The 24360-nt window shown below is 44.3% G+C and overlaps 1 long non-coding RNA gene and 1 other non-coding gene across 2 annotated transcripts in view; both read right to left on the bottom strand.

Annotated features, from left to right (window-relative positions):
- The window catches only part of LOC8038755, a 115491-nt gene extending 105291 nt beyond the window's left edge, over window positions 1-10200 (bottom strand). The window contains exon 1 of the transcript XR_006078086.1: window positions 10121-10200. This is a non-coding gene — a transcript (uncharacterized LOC8038755). The remainder of the gene's footprint in view (window positions 1-10120) is intronic.
- Window positions 10201-11529: 1329 nt separating this feature from the next.
- On the bottom strand, window positions 11530-19305 carry LOC120846586. Its single transcript, XR_005717069.3, has 3 exons — window positions 19185-19305; window positions 15908-16057; window positions 11530-11591 (listed from the first exon to the last, which is right to left on the bottom strand). It is a non-coding gene; the product is annotated as an uncharacterized LOC120846586 (long non-coding RNA).
- Between the last annotated feature and the right edge of the window lie 5055 nt (window positions 19306-24360).

Genomic DNA, 24360 nt, shown 5'->3' with positions numbered 1-24360 from the left:
AACTCATGACTTTTAGAATCCTTTAAAGCTTCAAATTTTGCAAATTCAAACCTTGATGGAGCTTGAAAGTAGTAAACTTTTCAAAATTGAACCTCAAACTTGTCAAATTCAAACCTTGATAAGAGGACTGGGAGGAGTTTTCGTCGTGCTCCAGGCGACTCCAGTGGTGACTCTTATCCCAAGAACCAGAAAAAGGCAAAACACATAGACTTTTCTGGCAGCTAGTATATGATGACTCAAAGATTTTGGTACAGTACACTGGGAGATGGCTGCTGCCCCGTAAGAGAACAAGTTGGATTGAGAGTAACTAACCAAATCCAGTTGGAAGTTTGCAAATCAACATTTGTACCACGTTTCTACAACATGTTCGACGCAGATAGAACGAGAATATGTCGTCTGAACTCATCCAGCACCAGGTATACTGTGTTGACAAGGCAGGATGTGCGTTGGAATCGTGTCCAAGCCGACGTGAACCCGCGCTTCGAGCAATTGATCAATGTAATGCGCCCCCATCTACACTGTTAGAAAATTCCATCAATCTACGTGGAAAAACCGAATAGAACATGTCCCGTTTTCTGGAGATGCATACAATGTGCTGTTTGCTTTCAAAAACGGGAACTGTACCATATGCATTGAAATGCGCTATTTAGGCAATAAGTATGAGCTTATCCGTATAAAGAAAAAAAAAAAGCCTTACAAGACTACAGTTTATAGTCGGTTCAACTGGTATAAGCGAATTGAACGCGCCCAAAAGTGCCGGATATCCAGCAATTTTTATGGAACTCTATCAGACCGCGGAAGTACAGTGCCCGTGAGCCGTGTTACGCCGCGCGCAGGAAGAGATCTCTCACCCGCGCATGCGCAAGCCGCTGCCGGCCGGCGTGGACCCGCGAGCTACGGAGTGCTGCTGCCCGTTTGGAAGGCGAGTTCGACGTTGTTATCGCGTCGTCAGAGGCGTTCAGCGGTGCGTAGACGGCTTTGTTTTCCAAGGTTGTTCCTAACGCAGTGTTATTTTACTATCTCTAAGGGTGTCGTATATTCCAAGTTCGGGATGCCCAGCGTGTAGCGTCTCGTCTTCCCAGATGCATAAAGCTAGGCCTTTTATAGTTCCTGATTCGGGGCGGCATACTGCCCGACCCTACTTAATATTGATGGTATGCTACGCTGCGTAGTTACGCGGAAAAAAACTGGAGAAATGAAGTTAATGCAGAAGGACAGACAAAAACATGCATGAATTGGCGCAGACTAACAACTGTTTAATTTCTTTCTCTTTTTTCTCCCCCGACCCGTTTTTCCAAAATTGCGGTTAAGAAAACGAATGGTTGATGTCTTGAATTGGTTGGCTTCTGAACTTGATGGTGTTTGCTGTAGCTGCCTCTTTGATATACGAACTGGATGGTGTGTTTTTGTAGCGTTTACCTGGGGCCTGATGTTTGCTCCGACAAGTTTGGTATCTTATTGAGTAGATCTATTTCTTCTTGTCGCAAAGCTAGTGATGGCTCACTGACGCACGCTCCGTGTCTACCCGAAGCCATGTGAAAAGCCTCGATTATTTCACGCTTTGTTCTGTCCTTTGATCTGGCCAAGATGGAAGTAGTGTCAAGGAGAGCTTTGCAGTTGCATTTTGAACAAAGCGCTGCAAGGTTGCCAGGTGCTTGCAGTTGTCCGCATGCATGGTTGTGCTCCCTTAGTCTCTCGTTAAGGCATCTCCCAGTCTGCCCGACGTAGGATCTTCCACACGACAGTGGTATTTTGTATACCACACCTTCGACACATTCAACAAATTTGCTCCTGTGTTTCACTTGACACAGTGCCTTGCTGTTAGTCTCGTCCACTTCATTGTTGACCTTCCTGCATAATCCTTTGAGCCTGAAAGGGGCAGATAGTGACACTCTGACTTCGTACCTTGCGGCGATGTTCCTCTGCTACTCGACCGTGTGAGCGATCTTGGCAGCTTGTTAAATATGCGGTGAAATAAGGGTGGCACCTGCTTGAAGCAGAGAAATAGTGCAGGCTTTTGCATCTTAGGACTAGTGACGCATTGTCATGTGATATTTTGAGTTGCCCAGTAAACTTATCCGCGCTGAGCCAGTAATCAATCATCGTCGTGGTAATACTCGTGTGCGTGCCGCGGATGCTCCGGACGTTTTGCGTACTAAATTAATGCTATTTTTTCGGGACTGATATTTCGTAAATAACTTGAGCTTCTGATAAACGAATTTACTTCGAAATTACCCCGGTCGAGTTGAAACCTTTATTGTAATAGGTGGTATTCACTGGACGCCACATCGGAGCTCTCTGAACGCTGCGCATGCTCAGAGTGCACTCCCGCTTATGGCCTGAGGACACCCTTTTTACGTATGTAGAGTAATGCTACACGCACGACGTCGTGCAGCTCAACCGGAAGTGGCTGTACGCACGACGCGCGTTGATGTTCTTTGATTGGACGACCCGAATCCTGGCCATAGTGGCAGAGCTTCGCTCTGCCAATAAAAATTACTGCAGAGCATCTCAAACAAATATTTTCGCCCCATCATGACCTAACCAACCTCGCAATTCACGAGCTTGCTCGTGAATATGCGACCAGAGTCGCGCATTATGCATGCAGCCTCACACATTCAGGACCATGCTCGTGAATTGTAATTGGGTTTTGAATGTCAAATTCTCTTTTTTTTTTTAGGATGGGATTTGACTTGTTTTCATCGCTTATCAAGTTCATTCACCTCAACGGAGTGCGATTTCTCCTTGTGAATTAAAGGAAAATACTGTATATATCGCCGGAATAAAGCGATAAAACTCATGGATATATATGTTAACCGGAAGAAACTGAGAATCTCCTCCCCAGATAAGAACTGAAAAGGTATGCCATGTTTAAAAACAATATAACTCCCGAAGTCCTAGGTATTAATGCTCTCAAACACAGATAAAATCATAAAAGTTCGGTTCAGCGTTCCTTTATGACTGAAAAAATCGACTTTTTTTCAGGCAGAAGCATCTTCGACTGCCACTGGATGGCACCAGGTGCTTCGAAGGAGTCAGCTTCCTCTCTGCCATGGAGCTGATGTACGCCACATACCTAAAGTACCCTGCTGAGCTGCTAGCAGCGTTGAAGTTCGTTTAGAGGTAACTATAGATGTGCCTTTCAGTTATGAAAATGTGCGCTGTCAATTTGCTTTGGATAAATGTATCGTATGTCTGGGAAGCAGCAATAACTGCTAAATACTTTTTGACAGCGTTAATGACATAATAGGCCGTTAGCAATAAATTATGTAGCTGATCTGTTATCGTGTCCTTGCCAACATCCTAAGCAGTTTGGCATATTTTTGAATGATGGTGTGATCTTCAACGTATTTCCGGCAAAGCCAATTTGGCTCAAAATTAGAAATTTCGAAGACTGTAATCGACTTATTTTTCGCAAGAACCTAATTTTCGCAAATCGCCTACAATTTGAAAAAAAAAGGTCCCGCGAACAATTCTGGTAAAATGTAAACACATTGGAAACTATATTGAGATCCCACCGCATCGTGAAAATTAGAACCCGCAAATTATTCCAAAACTTCAACTTTGACCTCAATCGGGAAATATTGAGCCCTCGAAACATACTGTAAAACCATTTATTTTCGCGGCCCCTATTTTTCGCGAATCGGTCACAGATGACATAGTCCCGACCACTAAATTTCGCGAATTCCAGACGCCTGCGTTGAAAATCTTAAGGACCGAAATTTTCACGCGCCCTTAAATTTCGCGAATTCTTCGATTCGTGAAATTCGAGAAAATTGAGGGCTCGCGAACATTAAGGGTTTTACAGTATTTCGTTTCCATTATATAATATGGTACAAGTCAAAAAAGTTCAAATTCTGTTTTCATTTGGCAATGTGCAATGTTTCCGAAACTTATAGGAACACACCAACTGTTCATTACCTCATAAAAGTGCTAACTTGTCGGTGGCCGAACGACAACTATAACATGTTGTTAATACAACAATTTTGTGCGCTACGTCATGGATTGATGTAATCTCCAGAGGTAATACAGTAGTGTGTTCCTTTGATGAGTACTGTACATATACAGGGCGTTTTTTTTTTTTTTTTTTATTCTTACAGATTTGTTTAAAGAAAGCCATGAAAGCTACACTTATTCGGTTTCTGCGAGTGAGTTATACGCCAATGGGGAGATTATGTGGGTGGCTAATCTTTGCGATTAGTCGGCTAATTAATTAAAATTGGTTAAATAACTTTTTAATTAGTGAAAATAGACATATGGTTCCAATTAGAAACTTGCTGAGCGTTATCCAAAACCACTAAATCAGTCATTTTTAGAAAGACTTTCAGCGCGTGAGAAGCGTAGTAGTGCATTTAAGTTACAACTCGTGCAGCACATACAAAGCTAGCTGTCGCGGTAAGGCGCCTGTGCGATTTTTCTGTCTCTTATTCAGCCCCAGCCTTGTATCTGCTCCACGAGTAGTAACTTCAGCGCACTGTTGCTCTTTTCACGCGCTCAAAGTCTTTCTAAAAATTACTGATTTAGGGGTTTTGGATGACGCTCAGCAAATTTCTAATTGAAACCATATGACTATTTTCAGTAATTAAAAAGTTAATTAACGAATTTTAATTAATTAGCCGTCTTATCCCGAAGATGAACCACCCCCAAATGCCCCCTGGGCGTATAACTCACTCGCACAAATCGGATAAGTGTAGCTTTCATGGTTTTGTTTTTAAACAAAACTGTAAAAAAAAAAAAAAAAAAAAAAAAAACGCTCGGTGTAGCAGACGCATAACGATTCCTCAAACGTATTGCAGTATTCCCATGTAGATATTAAGGGTTTCATTCAGCTTGGTCACACTTTCGCTGAGGCATTGTCAATTACATTAAACAAAGTGTCTAACTTTCGGCAGCAATTCGGAAAGAAATACGTTTTGTAGAGCAGCATATTAGCGTTAGGGTTTGTGTTTGTTTGGCACGTTCAACAGCAACCTGGAACATGTTGTACCATGTTTTTGTTGAAACTTCGAACTAAGAAAGGCAAAGGCGTGATGTTAACGTGCTGCTTTCTAGACACCCTTATTCACGATTCGCTTGAAAATATTCGTTGCTCGCATTAATTGGATGTGCTGCAGTAACTGCGTGACCTGCTTGGGAGGACCGTTTCTCTGTAAGTCATATTATTATGTTGCAAAATAATGAAAGAATCAGTATGAATCTGGTATTCAGATATATTGTCATATAGAACCAATACTGGAACTTGTGCATCCTACGGTGCATGCAACTTATATTTTAACCCGCCTTAGTATCGATCGGCTTCAAATGCATGAGCCCTCGTTCTGCAGGGGCACACGAATATACCTGCGACCGGGTTATGCTTATCAGTTAGAATAAGTAATATGAACCAAAATACATGAATGTTCAGCATTCTAATAATGGGTGTATCTCAAAACGTCCCATTCGCATTTGAACCTTGCACATTTCGTCCTATTCTCATTTGGTCCTTCTCGTTTGAACCTTCTCATAAGATCCGAATCGTGTTTTTCGCAACTGGGCCCATTCTCATTTTGCCCATTCGCCCTACGACCGAATGGCATTACTTTGGCATGCTTCTAACGTTGTTATGCCTTCGCGGCTTTGTTGATGAGCCTTACCTTGCTTGGGCCCCCAACATACCATTAGGTATATGTTATGTGTAGAGGTGCGCACTGAGAATCGTACAATGACGCGTCCTTCCCTTCCTCTAAGCAAACGAAAAAAAAAGCGATGAGCATTTAATTTGGAAACTTTGTTTCAATAGAAATAGCATACATAATAGGCAGTGGTTCTCAACCATTGATGTTTCGCGGACCCCTTGTAGAAACGCGGAGATGATGGAGGACCCCGCTCGGGGTGAGGGGAATAGAAAGGTATAGGCTATCATGATAATGATTTAATAAATGGATATAACTAATTGCTAGTGTGAAGTAGACTTATCTCATTGACACACGCACGAGAGTACTCACCCAAAAATTGGAACGTTTCTTAACGACGTGAAGAAAGACAACTAATATTGTCGTGTTGACTGATAAGACATGGCTTCGCGGACCCCTATAGATGCCTTCGCGACCCCCATTTGAGAAGCACTGCAATATAGAAGTGGTGACATTGTCCCAGCTCGAGAGACCCCAAAAAACGTGACATTTCGGAATATGATCTGGCTGCGATAAATAGTTGGTCTGCTTTATTGTCACCTAGTAGCTTTTCACAACGACCTCGACGCACTGCTAAAATCCTTGGCAGAGAGAGTATGCCTGTAGCGTGGCACACACACACACGCACGCACAAAATATATCAATGTACTTATTAATATAACCCCCCCCCCCCCCCCCCACCCCCAAAAAAAAAAACGATTTTCGTATAGAACGAGTCAAGTGCGACGGGTCAAGGCGAGATATTTTTGAGAATGGCTGTATTGAAAAGGGCCAGGTGAAAAGGGCGAAACGAGAACGGACTCAAATGAGGAGGGTTGAAATGCGAAGGACGAAACGGGAAAGGACCAAATGCGCCAGGTCCAAGAGAGAAGATCTTTTTGAGAATGGTTGTTTTGAGAAGGGCCAAGTGAGAAGGGCGAAACGAGAACGTGCTCAAATGATAACCTCCCTCTAATAATAACCAGAATATTCTGCTTCAGCACTTCAGGCAAGTTTTTTGTAATATTGCATTTACTGGTACTGTGAATTCCTTTTTTTAACCGAAGTATCGTTGGGTACAACTTTACTAGACAGGCAAGCTGGTTAATATGACATTCTAGAAACCGAGATGGAGGCTTCGAAGACATACGTTTCAATTGAGACGGATGTGTTCGTCCTTCTTTGTAGCCTCCGTCTCGGGTTGTAGAATGTTTTAGCGTTATGTGCTGACACAAGGTCCGAAATGTGTCCAGTTATTACTGAAATGTGTCCAGTTATTATGCTGTGTATGTGTGCACGATCTGTCGCGTGCTGTTTTCAATGTTAGTTTTTTCTTGTTTTTGCAGCGAACTTTTTCTTTTGTCTCTCCCCGCCCTCATGTAATGCCTCCGGGCGCTTTGAGGGAACAATAAATGAAATAAATGAAATGGAAAGAACTGATGCCAGTGCGCTGAATCGTTTTTTTTTTTTTTTTTTTGTGTGTGTGTGTGTGTACAATTACAATTCGTCTTGATCCAAGGATCAGACTTGGAGGCTCATGGTGTGTGCACGGACTGTCCAAATTATGGGCGTGTCTCGGCTTGAAAGTATACTATAGACGAGGTTTAGAATTTGTCCAGATTGGATTACTAACCGATAGAGAAGTTAAAGAAGGAGCCAGGAACTCCTTAGCTTCTGTTATACATCCTCCTCTAAGAAATCCCACCCATTATTTATGTTATCTTTTTTTTTCAGGCGACTTGTGGCAATGAACCCACAGGAGGGGTCCCGGCAGTCGTCAAGAAAAGTTGCTCTGCATCTGAAGGCCCAGGGAGCCCTCCAAGAGTTCTCGAAGTTCCAAAAGAAGTGGAAAGAAACTTCGGTGCTTGTTTAGATTAATCTTTCTTTTCTATTGTTAATATTACAATTTGTTGTATAGGCCAAGATGGTTCTTTTCGAGATGTAGCATGTCAGCATAATTTTTGGTCACATTTTTTCAGGAGACTGCTCACTTTGATATTTTTTTATGGCTGAGCTGCCCACCAAAATATTTGCGGCATGAACTGTGTTTTTTTATTGTGTATCTGCTCTAGTCATTTAAAAGAAAAATAAATGTAAATATTTTTGAAGCAGCAAACTGTTCAGTCTTCTTTGCAATGGGTCCGTTGCTATGGGTTGGAACCAAAAGGACCAAGCGTGAACTTAGTTTGATAACGATTTTTTTACAAATGTTTATCTGCCTTTATCCCCGTCACTACATGTACAATGCTCTCTAAACTTGACGTAGCATGTGAACACTTTCTCATGGCATTCCTGGCTGTTCTATTGAGTATATATGTCACAGATTCATTGTTGTGTTTTCAGGATAGTGCTCGCATTAGATACGACAGTTCAAATTTTCCATACATACAACTTTGGGGAACATTTGCGCATTGCAGGTAATTTTATGTTGCAAAGACGTGCATCAAGTTGCGCCTGCAAACTGCCAGGACATCCCTGTTTTGCATGTCGCATATCAACTTTTTCAAGGAGGAGCTTGGCATGTGACATACAAAGCCCGGATGTACTCATGAATAGCGGCAGTAACATAAAATGGGGCGAGTACTATCACAAACAAGACTGAACTTTTTCCGTACGTACAAGAAATGTAACCTGTGTCGTTTTGGACGCATTGGAACATGTAATGTACTTCGTAAAAATGGTACATGTTCTGGCATGGCTTGCAACAGAACATGTGCTGCTGTGTGCCACCATGGTACATTTCCTGTAGCATACAGTACTTGTTCCGTGATGATGGTGTATGGAACTTGTTGTGGCTGCCCATACAGCAACAACATGTCCCGTACTAAAGAAGTATGGAACATGTTCTGTAGTCCGGTAATACAGTACATGTTGTGGCAACAAGGTTAGCATGTATGTGTCCCATATTTTGACAGGAGTTTTTCTAACAGTGTACTTGGCGGCCGTACTCGAGTATACCTCTGCCGAAGTGCTCAAGCTTGCAGGAAGCGCGGCCCGGGACAACAAGACTACTAGAATCAGAGCCAGCGCATTTTATCAGCTGTGGCCATGTCTAATCCCAACAAGGGTGAACGGCCTGCATTTTAAGGTTATGATGATAATGCAATTACGGTAATGCGAAGGTGCAAGCGAGCTGGACAAGGATGACGATAATAATCCCCGGAGAAGGGGAACATGGGGGACGAAGGAAAAACACAAATTTCCAAACGTACAGCTAGGTGACTGGTACGCGACCGAAAAAAATCCGCCTGGTCCTGGTGTCGAACCCGGGACCTCTCCATTTCTGGTGGAGCGCTCTAGCAACTGAGCTAACCAGAAGTTAGGTATGCGTCTGCTTGAATTGAGTTTTACAAAGCAAGAAGAAACAAAATTAAGTTTTTTTTTTCCCCTTTGAGCGTGTCTTCTCGGCAGTGTGTCTCGGACTTCCAAGACGATCTTATAACTGCGATCATCTTTCCAGCGATGCGAAGTGTCTCAAGAAGGATGATCGATTATAATATAAATACGATAAAACAGAATACGATAAAATGACTTACACCATATTCTGACACGAAACGTTCTTTGTACGAAAGTAAGCAAAAATAGCATACAGATGTTTATTATTATTATTATTATTATTATTACTATTATTATATATTCATGCCTGATTTTATAATGCGAGATGTATGTGCGGATTGCGGTTCGGATGCGCATACAAGGTCTGCGGATGCGAATCGTATGCGCATGATCAAACTGTTACCCGCGCAGGGCTCTACGAGTGGTTTCATATATTACAGCACAGGAGAGTCATGAATGCAACACAAAGCACGAAAAACAAAGTACAAGCTGGAGATACGGAAGCAGAAGGGAGCCTGGAGTGGAAATCCTTTTCTCCACTCCAGACTTCCTGTTGCTTCCTCCTCTCCAGCTCACACGTCGAAGTTAGCTGCCACTAACTTCGACCTGCTGCACACTAGATTCCCAGACCTATTTTCGCACAGAACCAGTTCGGCAGTAACATTTGTTTTCATCTTCACAATATCTCCCTGCTTCTCACTCCACAGAAATTACTCTTATCAACATAGGTCATCGTCTGATAACTGTTTATTTTCTGGGTAACTTCTTCTCCACAATGTGATGTTGTCCCTCAAGCATCACCACGTTAACTAAAAAATAATAATAACCAACCTGCAGAAGAAATGCACAAACTACACATACATAAAATTCACTTACTTTAACTTCATTTAAGCACTTTTTACATGTACCTAGTTTATGCAACACTGACTTTTACGCTAGGAGACAAAGTGCCCAAATACTACCAATTTGCCACGGACTGCCGCACTGATCCGACTGCTAAGTTTGACTGCTTGGAACAAATTCTACAGAAGGCTTTCCACTCGGAGCACAAGTGTGGCAAGCACTGAATACCTCTAACTAGTTTATTTTATTTATGAGAATATTTTTCACAGAATTGTGCTATGTTTAATTACCTCCCACGCTCACTTCGAAGTTCGAAAAATCACAGTGTGAAGTGCACCGAAAGTGCCTCCGGCCCAATGCCGTGTGCTGTTTCCTCATGGCGATCCTCCCATACCTCGTCGCAAAGCTCAAAAAAGGCCCGCAGACCCCCAGGATGCGGCATTGAACCTGCACTCTTATGCAAAAAAGAAACAAGGTACTTAGCTACATCGCATCGAGGCTATCATAGTTTCCACTGTGCAGCAGCCCTGCACAGCTGCTAAGCGCGCACTGTTAGAAAAACTCCTGTCAAAGTATGGGACACATACATGCTAACCTTGTTGCCACAACATGTACTGTATTACCGGACTACAGAACATGTTCCATACTTCTTTAGTACGGGACATGTTGTTGTTGTATGGGCAGCCACAATAAGTTCCATACACCATCATCACGGAACAAGTAGTGTATGCTACAGGAAATGTACCGTCATGGCACACAGCAGTACATGTTCGGTTGCAAGCCATGCTAGAACATGTACCATTTTTACGAAGTACATCACATGTTCCAATGCGTCCAAAACGACACAGGTTACATTTCTTGTACTTACGGAAAAAGTTCAGTCTTGTTTGTGATAGTACTACTCGCCCCATTTTATGTTACTACCGCTATTCACGAGTACATCCGGGCTTTGTATGTCACATGCCAAGCTTCTCCTTAAAAAAGCTGATATGTGACATGCAAAACAGGGACGTCCTGACAGTTTGCAGGCGCAACTTGATGCAAGTCTTTGCAACATAAAATTACCTGCAATGCGGAAATGTTCCCCAAACTTGTATGGAAAATTCGAACTGTCGTATCTAATGCGAGCACTAACCTGAAAAACAGAACAATGAATCTGTGACATATATACTTAATAGAACAGCCAGGAATGCTATGAGAAAGTGCTCGCATGCTACGCCAAGTTTAGAGATAATTGTACATGTAGGGACGGGGATAAAGGCATATAAACATTTCTAAACATCCTTATGAAACGAATTTCACGCTTGGTCCTTCTGGTTCCAAACCATAGCAACGGACCTATTGCGAAGAAGACTGAACAGTTTGCTGCTTCAAAAATTTTTACATTTATTTCTCTTTTAAATGACGAGAACACATACACAATAAAAAAACATTTCATGCCGCAAATATATTTGGGGCAGCTCAGCCATCAAAAAAAAAAAAAAAAATATCAAAGTGAGCAGTCTGCTAAAGAAAAATGTCACAAAAAATTATGCTGACAAGCTACACCTCGAAAAGAACCATCTTGGCCTATGACAACAAATAGTAATATTAACAATAGAAAAAAATGAATCTAAACAAGCACCGAATTTTCTTTCCACTTCTTTCGGAACTTCGAGAACTCTTGGAGGGCTCCCTGCGCCTTCAGACGCACCAGACTCCAGAGCAACTTTTCTTCAAGACTGCCGGGGCCCCTCCTGTGGGTCCATTGCCACAAGTTGCCTGAAAGAAAGAGCACTTAAATAATGGGCGGGATTATTTAGAGGAAGATGTCTAACAGAAGCTAAGGAGTTCCTGACTCCTTCTTTAACTTCTCTATCGGTTAGTAATCCAATCTGAACGAATTATAAATCTTGCCTATAGTATACTTTCAAGCCGAGACAAACGCCCCTAATCTGGACAGTCCGTGCACACACCATGAGCTTCCAAGTCTGATCCTTGCATCAAAACAAATTTTGATTGTACAAAAAAAAAAAATTTCACCCCACTGGCTTCAGTTTTCAGTAATAACTGCGCACATTTCGGAACTTGCGTGAGCACACAACGCTTAGACATTCTACAACCCGAGGCGGAGGCTATAAAGGAGGACAAACACATCCATCTCAATAGACTACTTCCATAAAGCCCGGCATGCAACACGGCGCGCGTTGCACTCTGGGAACTAGTTGGCCAGGGACGAGAGTGGTGTGGTTTCGGTTTCGATCAACACGTCGACTAGAGGTCCCACACGGAGCGTGCATATTAACGGCCGTTATCTCATGCTTTCTGGTCTAGAGAGCGTAATTTGTGGTCTCTAAACTAACGTAAATGAACAGACCTCGAAGCTTTAGCACAAGCCCGAGACGTATAGGATATCTTAATGGATGCTTGTTGTATTTTTGTACTTGAGCCTTTCTGTTAGCGTTTCCAGGTATGTGGACGAGCCAATGCTGGGAATTTCGGCGCTGCGAAGCTGGGGATCTTGCTTGTCTGCGAATCAGCAAGCTGTAGCAACCAATAAGTATGCATACATCTAGCTCGAGCCTTTACATTAGTAATGTTGATCAGGAAGTTTGTTTCGTGCGTCCATAGACGAAATATAACTTTTTGCGATTACTGTTTTTCTTAATACGCCTGAGTACGCGAGGTAAAACTCGGAGGCACCATTGAAAAGCTCCATTTGAACACACTTCTGATCTCTTACCTGTACTGCCCCGCAGCACTGCACGAAGTGAAGTTTCCACCCGCTTGAAGGCATTCCACTAATATTCAACATCGCGTATGTGCATAAGTTGTCCTGCAATCATATAGACACATTCGCACATGCAAACCGTTTTAAGAAAGCAAAAGTCTAGCACTTGTCTGTAGAATGTCGCACCGTTCGCCGGAAGTGCGCCGGACGGGCATGAACTTTTATGCGGTGCGCCAAACGAACGAAATTATTCAAAGCGCATTTGACGGTTGCTAATGGCCATAATATTTGTTATGAGTTTGCTTTCTTCCTGACTGAGTATGCCGAGATAATTTCAGACACACCGTTCAGGCACAGAACAACAGGGCGACAGGGAAACCTCGTCCAAAAAGGCTCACCGAGGATTAGGGGACGCTTGTTAGGGCCTCCATCGTAGCAAGCCGATCTCAGTGTTTGCGAAAACTTAATATTTTATCAGCATAAAATTTGAATGTGAGATATGTGATGACACGAGGAAGACATCATAGTAACTTTTGTGCAGCAGTGAGGTCGAATTTATTGCGTTTCCTTAAAAGTTCATGCGCCAACGCTGGGCTCAACTGTGATAATTCTGTGAGATGCGGCTTGCTTTTCTCCCAAAGAAGTAACAAGAGGCGGACGTTTGGCAAGCAAAATAAGTGTAGGGCTCAAGGCGACCAAATTTCAGTTGTAGTTCACTGGTACTAGACGGGATTACTGACATTGAGCTCAAAGATGCACTCGTGGGGTGAGGTGACTAAGCCACGTCTTACTAGTTTGCATACGCACGCACAATATCCGGTGTTTAGGGAACCAAGGAAAGTGCCCCGGTCTTCGTTTTCTATCGCTCGAGAATGAGTGTATTGTGCATTCGTAAAAAGTCAGATAATCGAAAACGCAATCAGCGCGTTCGGTCGCGGTGTGATAACATGAGACGAACCTGCTCAATCGAAACCGAAACTAAGTGGCCAACTAGTTCCCAGCGTGCATTGCGTGGTATTTCGCCGCATTGGGGCGCGTCGGTTTTGGAAGAAGGCCATTGAGACGTATGTCTTCGTAGCCTCCATCCCGGGTTGTAGAATGTCATATTAACCAGCTCGCCTGCCCAGTAACGTTGTACACAACAACACTTCGGTTGAAAAAGGAATTCAGAGTACCAGTCAATGCAATATTACAAAAAAGCTTGCCTGAAGTGCTTAAGCAGAATATTGTGGTTAATATTAGAACACTGAACATTCATGTCTTTTGGTTCATATTACTTATTCTAACCGATGAGCATAGCCCGGTCACAGGTATATTTATGTGCCCCTGCAGAACAAGGGCCCATGCATTTGCAGCCGAGTGATATTAAGGCGGGTTAATATATAAGTTGCACGTACCGTAGGATGCATAAGTTCTAGTATTGGCTCTTTATGACAATATATCTGAGTACCAGATTCATGTTGATTCTTTCATTATATTGCAACATAATAATAGGATTTAAAAAGAAACGGTCCTCCCCGCAGCATATCCAAATAATGTGAGTAACGATTTGTAAAGCGAATTGCGAATTGCCAAGCGAATTGTAAATAAGGGTGTCTAGAAAGCAGCACATTAACATTAGACCTTTGCCTTTCTTAGTGTAAAGTTTGAACAAAAACATGGTTTAACATGTTCCAGGTTGCTGTTGAAGGTGCCAAACAAACACAAACCCTAAGGCTAATATTCTGCTCTACCAAACATATTTTTTTCCAAATTGGTGTCGGAAGTTAGACACTTTGCTCGATGTAATTGGCAATGCGTCAGCGACAGTGTGACCAAGCTGAATGAAACCCTTAATATTTACATGGGAATACTGCAATACGTTCGAGGAATCGTTATGCGTCTGCTATGCTGTTTCTTTTTTTTTTTTTTTTTTTACAGATTTGTTTAAAGAAAAGCCATGAAAGCTACACTTATGCGGTTTGTGCGAGTGAGTTATACGCCCAGGGGGATGTTACCGCGGTGGCTAATCTTCACGATAAGTCGGCTAATTAATTGAAATTCGTTAATTATATTTTAATTAGTGGAAGTAGTCGTATGGCTCCAATTGGATATTTGCTGAGCGTCGTTCAAATCCCCTAGATCAGTACTTTTTAGAAGGACTTTGAGCTCGTGAAAAGCGCAACAGTGTGCTGAAGTTACTACTCGTGGAGCAGGTACAAGGCTGGGGCTAGCTAAGAGACGGAAACATCGCGCGGGCGCCTTACCGCAACCGCTAGCCTCGTGCTCCACAAGTGGCAACTTTATTGTATTACTACACTTCTCACGCGCTTAAAGTGTTTCTGAAAATGACTCATTTAATGGCTTTCGATAACACTCAGCAAGTTTTTAATTGGAACCATATGTCTATTTTCACTACTTAAAAAGTTAACCAATTTTAATTAATCAGCCGACTTATTGCAAAGATTAGCCACCCACACAATTGTCCCCCTGGGCGTATAACTCACTCGCACAAACCGCATAAGTGTAGCTTTCATGGCTTTTTTTAAACAAATCTCTAAGAATAAAAAAAAAAAAATCCTGTATATGTACAGTACTCAGCAAAGGAACACGCAACTGTATTACCTCTTAAGATTACATCAATCTATGACGTAGCGCACAAAATTGTTGCATTAAGCATTAAGCGTTCGGCCACCGACAAGTTCGCACGTTTATGAGGTAATAACAGTTTGTGTGTTCCTACAAGTTTCGGAAACATTGCACATTGCCAAAGGAAAACAGTGTTTGAAATTTTTGACTTGTGCCCTATACTGTAAACGACTTATTTTTCGCGGGCTCAATATTTCGCGATTGAGGTAAAAGTTGAAGATTTGGAATAATTCGCGGGTTATAATTTTCGCGATGCGGCGGGATCCCAATATAGATTCCATTGTGTTTACATGTTACCAGAATCCTTCGCGGGACCTTTTTTTTTTTTTTAATTGTAGGCGATTTGGGAAAATTAGTATCTTTCGAAAAATAAGTCGCCTACAGTCTTCGAAATCTCCAATTCTGAGCCCAATTGGCTTAATTTGCCGGAAATACGTTGAGGAGCACACCACCATTCAAAGGTATGCCAAACTGCTTAGGATGTTGGCAAGGACACGATAACAGAGAAGGTACATAATTTAGTGCTAACGGCCTTTTGTCATTAACGCTGTCAAAAATTACTTATCAGTTATTGCTGCTTCCCAGACAAAAATAAATCGCCTATTTATTTCTTCACGAAATGCAATATCCACTTGACAGTTTCACCACTTGAAGGAATCAGAACTGTCCATACGATACATTTTTCCAAAGCAAATTCACAGTGCACATTTTCATAACTGAAAGACACATTCATAGTTACCTCTAAACGAACTTCAATGCTGCTGGCAGCTCAGCAGGGTAGTTTAGGTTGAGACAACAGTATGTGGCGTACATCAGCTCCATAGCAGAGAGGAAGCTGAAGCCTTCGAAGTACCTGGTGCCATCCAGTGGCAGTTGAAGATGCTTCTGCCTGAAAAAAAGTAGATCTTTTTAGTCATAAAGGAACGCTGAACCAAACGTTTATGATTGCAATTGTGTTTGAGAGCATTAATACCTAGGACTTTTGGGAGTTATACTATTTTCAAACATGGCACACCTTTTCAGTTTTTATCTGGGGAGGAGATTTTCAGTTTCTTCCGGTTAGCATGTATACCCATGAGTTTTATTGCTTTATTCTGGTGATATGTATAGTATATTCCTTTAATTCACAACGCTAAACCGCACTCCGTTGCGGTGAATGAACTTGATACGCGATGAAAACAAGTCAAATCCCATCCTCAAGGGAACTTGACACAAAACCCTATTACAATTCACGAGCATGCTCATGAATGTGCGAGGCTGCATGCACAATGCGCGAGTCTGGTCACATATTCACGAGCAAGCTCGTGAATTGCGAGGTTGGTTAGGTCATGATTTCGAAAATATTTTTTGGGGGGCTCTGCAGTAATCTGTATTGGCAGAGCAAAGCTCTGCCACTATGACCAGGATTCGGGTCGTCCAATGAAAGAACATTAACGCGCGTCGTGCGTACAGCAACTTCCAGTAGAGCTGCACGACGTCGTGCGTGTAGCAATACTCTACATAAAAAGGGTGTCCTTCTCAGGCCATAAGCGGGAGTTCACTCTGAGCATGCGCAGCGTTCAGAGAGCTCCAATGTGGCGTCCAGTGAATACCACCCATTACAATTGAGGTTTCGACTCGACCGGGGTAATTTCGAAGTATATTCGTCTATCAGTAGCCCGAGTTATTTCGGAAATATCAGTCCCGAAAAAATGCAATCAATTTAGTCCACAAAACACCAGGGCCCGTTTTCTCGAACACGAACCGTGGTTTAAAGTTAACTATTGTCCCTAGAAGGGGGAATTCCAGGTCACGTGACTGGGAGAGCAGGGGCGCCGAGGGAGGAACAGTACTTAGAAGCAAAATGGCCGCGGCGTCGCTTAATGAGGGCTAATAGTTCTGCTTGGTTCTGCTGAACATTCATTTCAATCTGGCTGTTATATTAATGACTCACCATCAACCTACTAGCATGTCAAGCAAAGCGATAGTTCAGGGGGACTACTAAACTGGCCGACGGCAGCATTCCGCGAACGCATCACTCTTCAGCACTCCGGGATCCAAGACATATGACGGTACATAAGCCTTGCAAGTGTTTTTATGGTGAGTAAAAAAAAAAATGTTTTGCGAACGAGTGTTGGTACATATTTATACTAAGACGTTTAATTCGTTACACTATGCACGCCAACTCGTGAGCGGCGATTACTTTGCGGAGAAAGGGGGTTATCCTCAATAAAGTCTTCGTTCCGGGTGAACAGCTGAGACATTGTACTGTTTTTTTTTTTGTTCACAGTGCGTCGACAGTATGCCGACAGCATTGAGCTTTCCACATATCCCCGGTGGCCAGCAATTCAACGGTGACGAGAAGCTTAGCTTCTCGTCACCGGTGAATCGGTTGGGCAAATGGAAGAGAGGGTAAACAGTTGAGATCAGCAGGAATCGCAGAAACGTGCGTCGCAAGGAACGAAAACGAGACTACAGCACCGGCGTTGCCAGACTGGAAGAAACACGGGAAAGTTATGCGTTGTTTATGGGGAAACATATTGAAGGAAATGTTTCTTACATTTTCGAATATTCGTCGACAAACTCTAGCATAGTAGCTAAAATTTATTCGTACCATCGGAAGCAAATAAATTGGTCTTCAATTACAACATTACTATATTTTGACTTAAAATACCATACTAGATCGATGACAACCACAGAAAAAGAGGATAAACAAAATGACTGGCTTGTTTCACCGATAGATGGCGCATCTTATTGCCCAATCAAAAATAATTCTTGTTGTTCTATATCCAGCCGTTTATTACAGTACCTAGGTACTTTTCCCTTCCTAGGCACCGTGATTTACCAAAATGGGTTTACCATCGCTTCGAGAAAACCGGCCCTGGAGTGACGGAGCATCCGCAGCGCGCACACGAGCATTAGGGAGTTTTCGTAGATCGTTTCCGCTGTCCCGCAACGCTCTCCGCAACCAGCTACGCTAGCCGGAACTCTGCAGTCAAGGCCATCGGCGCGCCGCCGCAGTAGCGGCTGCTTCGTTGCGGAGGGCTTAGCGGAGGGAGAAACGCGGTCTACGAAAACTCCCTATTAGCAAGACGATGATTGCTTACTGGCACAGCGCGGATAAGTTTACTGGGCGACTCAAAATATCGCACTATAATGCGTTGCTATTCCTAAGATGCATAAGCCTGCATTATTACTCTGCATCAAGCAGGTGCCACCTTTATTTGACCGCATATTCGAAAAGCTGCCAAGGACGCTCACACGGTCAAGAAGCTGAGAAACGCAGTGCTCCGCTATGCCTTTCAAACGCATAAAAAAAAAAAAAAGTTAAAAACAAGCTTTTTTTATCGAACGCTGTATTGAGAATATATTACGCTTTCGACCTTAGGAATATACTTCGTTCCTTAAAACACAAATGACCAATGTTCACGTCTTCTAATCCGATCTTCCCTCATTCTCCAATTGCCCCATCCCCCTCCCCGATCAAGCGCTGAACTTTGAACCATGAGAGGTTGAAGTTAGCGGCGACTCTAGCTTAATTCGACGCGCCTAATACCCTTGTTACACGGGCACATTTAACCGCAGTTACGGTAAGCCACAGATAGCGCACAACACTTGCGGACGACATTCTGCGGCTATGCAGTCAAAGCTATGGGCGAACGTGCGCTCGAGCATCTTGAGCATCTATCGAAGCAGTGCGTTCACGCTCTTCACTTCTTCTGATATAGCTGTCAGAGAGTATAGTGCGGTATCTGTGGTGCCGCGAAACAGCAGTTGAGTTAACCGCGGTTAAATGTGCCCATGTAACAGGGGTATAAGTCACCCATGTTGACAGCGGCTTGGCATAATAATGCGAAAATATTGCGGAAGCCGTGCTCTCCTAGTGCCCAACTACTAAATAGGGTCGGGCAGTATGTCGCTTTATGCGGCTGGGAAGACGAGACGCTGCACGATGGGCATCCCGAACTTGGAATATACGACGCCTTTAGAGATAGTAAACTAACACTGGCGTTAGGAACAACTTAACGTGTACGTACCTTGGAAAACGAAGCCGTCTACGCACCGTAGAACGCCGCTGACGACGCGACAACAACGCCAAACTCGCCTTCCGAACGGGTAGCAGCATTCCGCAGCCCCCGGGCGCGTATTGTGAGACCCCCCACGGCAAAGCCCCGCGAGAGAGAAAAAAAGGAGGGAGAGGAGGAAAGGGAGGAGGGAAGAATACCGCGATTGGCTGGCGCAGTCACGTGGTACGCGCGCGCTACGGGCTGTTCTAAGCTGCGTGCAGCCCCCCTCCCCCCCGCTACCGCCGACGCGAGCAGACGCCCTGCCGTTTTGTTTTGGAGTACTCCACGCCCCAGTCGAAAAAGTGCATTGGTGCAGTCCTAGATATTGGAAGGTATCGTTAGTGTGAAACTGGATAACATACGCGCACAGGTCTCAATGCTGACTGGGCAGCTACGCTACGGCCGTTTTATGCTTCCTGCCGTAACGTTCGCGTACTCCAGGGCGGAAGGGTGTGTTTAGGCCTAAGGACCCGTGACCGCTGCCAGCGTTCCGAAGTCATTTACGGCCTGGAAATAAACCCAGCTCGTTTGGCTTTCGCTAAAACGTCCAGTGTAGCTAATGTTTTATTTCATTCGAACGACGCGCCGCTGCGGTGTTGTGTAGTCTGCCCTACAGCGATGCCCAACTCGCCGCTTGGCAGCATTATTCACGGGGGTAACATCATTCGCCCGTTGCTGGCCTCAACAGGAATCGCGCCAGGTACGTATGAGACGCCAACGGAGCACAAGCGGTGATCTGGACCGCGAGTGCACGTCTGAATTGTGCTTTGCATATACACTGTCACGCCTCTGCAAGAATCAATCGCGCTCCCCGCAGCTAGTCGAAATGGAGAAGTGCATTGTCAAGCCTGTAACCCTGCGGCGAAATTGATCTATACCCGATGTCAGCTTTTTTGTGCTCCACTGGAAACGGTACTAAAGCGTGAACGCAGCTGCTTCGACCAGTGCTTTTTTTTTTTTGCGCGATCACTCGAGGGGCTGAAGCATGTCCGCGGGCAGCGTGCACGCACTCGTACACCCACAGTGGAGTGACGCGAAGTGACGTAGCGATTGTTACAAATTTAGCGAAGGAAGCGGGCAGTGAGAAAATATTCCACAAGCCGACTGGCCATCTACTGTCATCGTCCTCACCTGCAGCGACGACTGGGCACGTGTGTGAACGAATTGGTTGATGTCAAGGGTCGTCCTCGCTGTGCTTACCAATTAGCCTCTGCAATGTGATATGCCCACATGCCCACTGTTATGCGTACGCATGCTGCAGACAGCAGGTGTCAGATTTGTCCTAGCTATGCTTACCTCAGAATATCTTCAAAGGATTGTATTCACACATGTCCGCAAGCCTCGGATAGTTTTGCCCGAGTGACTTGGAGCCTGTGCTCGACACAGGGGGGCTATGTTGCACGTTTTGGACTCCCAGAAGACTAGGGAGAAGGAAGTGACGTAGGTGTGAATGAACGTGTCTTGGCAACTTCTGCAGATACTGTCATCAGCGACTACACCAATCAACATCCAGCGAGCATCGTTGACGTCACTTCCTTCTCCCTAGTCTCCTGGGAGTCCAAAACGTGCAACATAGCCCCCCGGTGCAAGGGCTGGCTTTGCCTGCCTGACCTCCATCTTTCTTTGCGACTACAAAAAGCTGGCCAAACTGGCACCTGGCATTGGTGAATAGGTAGTCTAGACATAAAGGGAAACCGAGGTCAGCCAGCGTGAACTTTGCTTCAGCAACAGGGTTTCAAAATGCAGCCGCAAAAAGATGCACTACATGTTGGGCACATTGCCATTGACGTTTCTGTTTCCAGCAGCTACAAAAATAAGCACTCTCATCTCAGTTTGTCCTCTTTTCCAAACTTGGTGATGTTAACCACTTGCGAGGTTCCATCAACCCAAATTTCCACTACAGAATACTGACACTTCTGGCTGCATGACCTCCACTGGGCCATGTGCAGTCAAATCATGGAATGCCTAATTTTTCTGAAACCAGTAGGGAAAATATACGAGGCAAGACATTCTCAGATGATCAGCATGGTCGACTATATATGCAGCAGACCCGACAACAAAACTCCCTGCACACAACTTTAGAAATCCATCCATTTATTTCAGGCACATTGCACTTGCGAGCAGGCAAGCACGAAAGCAAATTTACATCACGAGCACTCGCAGTGCAACACAAGGCGCGCAAATACGCCCAACAAAAAATATGAAGCATAACGAAGAACTGTGGGCTAGTACTGTAGAAAGTTGTTAAAGATTGGTACACAACCTGTCTGCAAGGGAAGCTTGAGAAGTAGTGAGCCTATCTTTGATGGGACTGTCACATGCAAATGGCCCTTTATTATTTCTCTGCAAAGTCTCCTTTGAGTGTTATGCACTTCTATTGGAGCCCACCCACTGAGAAAAAAGTAATTTCTCTTGGTCCTCACACCACTCACGTGCAGCGTCTATGACGGCTTCCTTGCTGGAGCGGCTGTCTTTACAGATCTTGTTTGAGCGCAGGGAATAGATGAAAGTCCGATGGTGCCAGATCCAGTGAGTAGGGTGCCAAGGCATAAGAGTTCTAAGTCACATTCATGGAACTGCGGGGCAGGTAGTGAGACAAGCTGGAATGTCTTGGAGGAAAGTCACATCGCCCAAGTTTTCTGTGATGTTTCTCGACAATGGTGGCTCACAATTTTACAACATGCCAAGCTCGATGGATTGCTGTTAAAATGATGTGGGAAAAGTAAAACTACACACTGGCATGGTTCTTTTCTAATGTGCTTGCTTATTTTTAAGCAGGCTCATTACTTGTCAAACATTGCACATATGAATCCAATGAGAGGGGTAATCATTTCTAAGTAGCCATCAAAAAAGTGAACACTATTAGTGGTCCCAGTAAACAGGAATGAAGAGGAAGGAGTAGTAAACCTTAGTTTGTAGACAGCGGTCAGAGCCCCATTCCTTCCTGTGTGTGTTTGTGTATTTTGCACAAGCCAATGCATATAACAGACACGTACCAACTAGTTTAACCCATCCCCATACCTATTAGTGTAAAATAACATTGAAAGTTTAAACCATGTGTACTTGGGGTCAAGAATGATGATCGTGGTCGCTGTTCTAGTGCTTAGAGCGTCTGCCCATTCCAAGTGCCCAACCCCAAATTTTATAACATTTGAAAGAAAGAAAAAAAAATGTGCACAGTACACATATATACATGTTAATATGATGACCTAACAAGCACCCATCCCCCAATGGTTTGTGACTATCTCAAAATTTTGAGTGGGCACTTGCTCGGTAGGTAGTCTGCCACATGAAATCGAATACTTCTAGCCTCTGAATTTGGGACGAAGACCATCTGTATGCTATATAGAAGCTGCCCACCAGGAACAAGATAGCCAGGGCTGGTCAGATATACTCGAAAACCTATTCTGGAGCACAAATACTGCAATACATGTACTGCGAGGATAAAATACAAAAACAGATACAATTGTCTTCACAAGTGCAGCAAGAAAGCATTCTACAGGGTGATACAAGGAGACGCCAGGCTCTTTAAATCGACCGGAAAATTCGCTTTCTTAACCTATCGCTCTACGACTTTGTGCAGCGTTGCCCACGGATGGTGCATTTTTTTTGTAAAATTTGCAAAGAGCGATTTTACCTGAGGAAAAAGTAAAGAAAGAAAAAGGCTTAGCTCCTATGGAAACGCAGCGACGCCACTGGTCTGCAAACAACAGAGCGCCGTTTCGCATGGAGGTAGGAAGCTTGTGGAGGAGACACGACGCCCCCAACGATGAGCAAAAACCAAGAGACGCTTGTGGACGAAAAGGAGAGCTGGCTCAACAGCTGTCCAATAGCATCTCTTGGTTTTTGGTTATCATTGGGGGCGTGTCCCTCCACGCTTCTGGCTTCACCCCTGGTAACCTCATGTCGCCTCCAGAAGCTTCCTACTTCCATAGACAAGAAAGGACACCTTTAGAGGCTGTTGTAAAATAAAAAGAAGAGAACTTGGAGATGCCCGAGCAGGAAAGAAAGAGTGGCAAACGACTTTGAGGACGAGCCGAGACCGAGGCACCGGCCCCTTTCTAGGAAACCGCGAAGAGGGACGGGGAGCCGCAAGGAGAGCGCGCCCCACTGTGGGGTCATAAATGACGAGCCCCCCTCTTGGACCTTGCTTTGTGCGGGCCACTTCTCCCTTCTTGTTTGACCGACGGTCGAAGGTGAACGTGCCTTCGCTCGCTTTACTTGAATCAGTTTTCACTAGAAATAAACCATGTTCTGTTACACTAAAAAACAATGAGTCCTTTCCCTAATTCCACACTGTTAAAAAGTTGGTGCCGAAACCCGGGAATGAAGGAAATTAGGACGTGACTTCCAACGCAGAACATCCAACGACAGAAAAGGGAAAAAGACGAACGAGAAGAAGGCAGGAGCCATCTTGGATTCGCCAACGGCTGAGGCAACGAGCTCCGGACCATGGAACAACTCAAGGGGAAACGAACTGCCCTGCAAACACAGGTGACTAAACTCCTTTCTGAAATTGATTCATACATCAAAAGCAATGAGAAAAACGAAAAGAACCTCAGCATCTTTTCCGCAAGGCTTGGTGCCCTCCAAGCCCAACTGAACGAGGTGGACGCCGCCATCGAGCCACTGGTGCCGGAAGAAGCCGAGCAAAACTTTGTGCAAACAATTGAATACAATGATCAAGTCCTCACCTATATTGCAACACTTCAGGAAGAGTTGAAGGAAGTCCGAGCAAGGGCACCACAAAATTCGGATTCATCGGCGATGCACAACAACGGAAACGCGACAACGACTGCCTGTCGAGTGAAGCACCTGAAGCTCGAGCTGCACAAGTATGACAGCAAAAGCTTCTCCTGGCAAGAGTTCTGGGAGCAGTTCGAGCAAGTAATACCTTCGACAAGTTCGGGTACCACAGGGCTGCGGTGACCGGCGAGGCGTCAAGTGCCATCAGGGGTTTGCCTCTCACATCACGGTGCTACGAGGACGCGGTGCTTCTGCTGAAGAAACGCTTCAGAAATGAGGACATCCTCGTTCAGACACACATGCAGAAGCTCCTAGATCTACAGCCAGTGCGAAACGCCGACGACGTCCGGGGTCTCCGTTGACTCTACGACACCATCATCTCCCATCTCCAAAGGCTGGA

Source organism: Ixodes scapularis, unplaced genomic scaffold (genome assembly GCF_016920785.2).
Source record: "Ixodes scapularis isolate PalLabHiFi unplaced genomic scaffold, ASM1692078v2 PGA_scaffold3__209_contigs__length_174095766, whole genome shotgun sequence".
NCBI classification, from domain to species: Eukaryota; Metazoa; Arthropoda; class Arachnida; order Ixodida; family Ixodidae; genus Ixodes; species Ixodes scapularis.
Note: the sequence above shows the minus strand (reverse complement) of the source record. Positions and strands in the feature narration are given on the sequence as shown.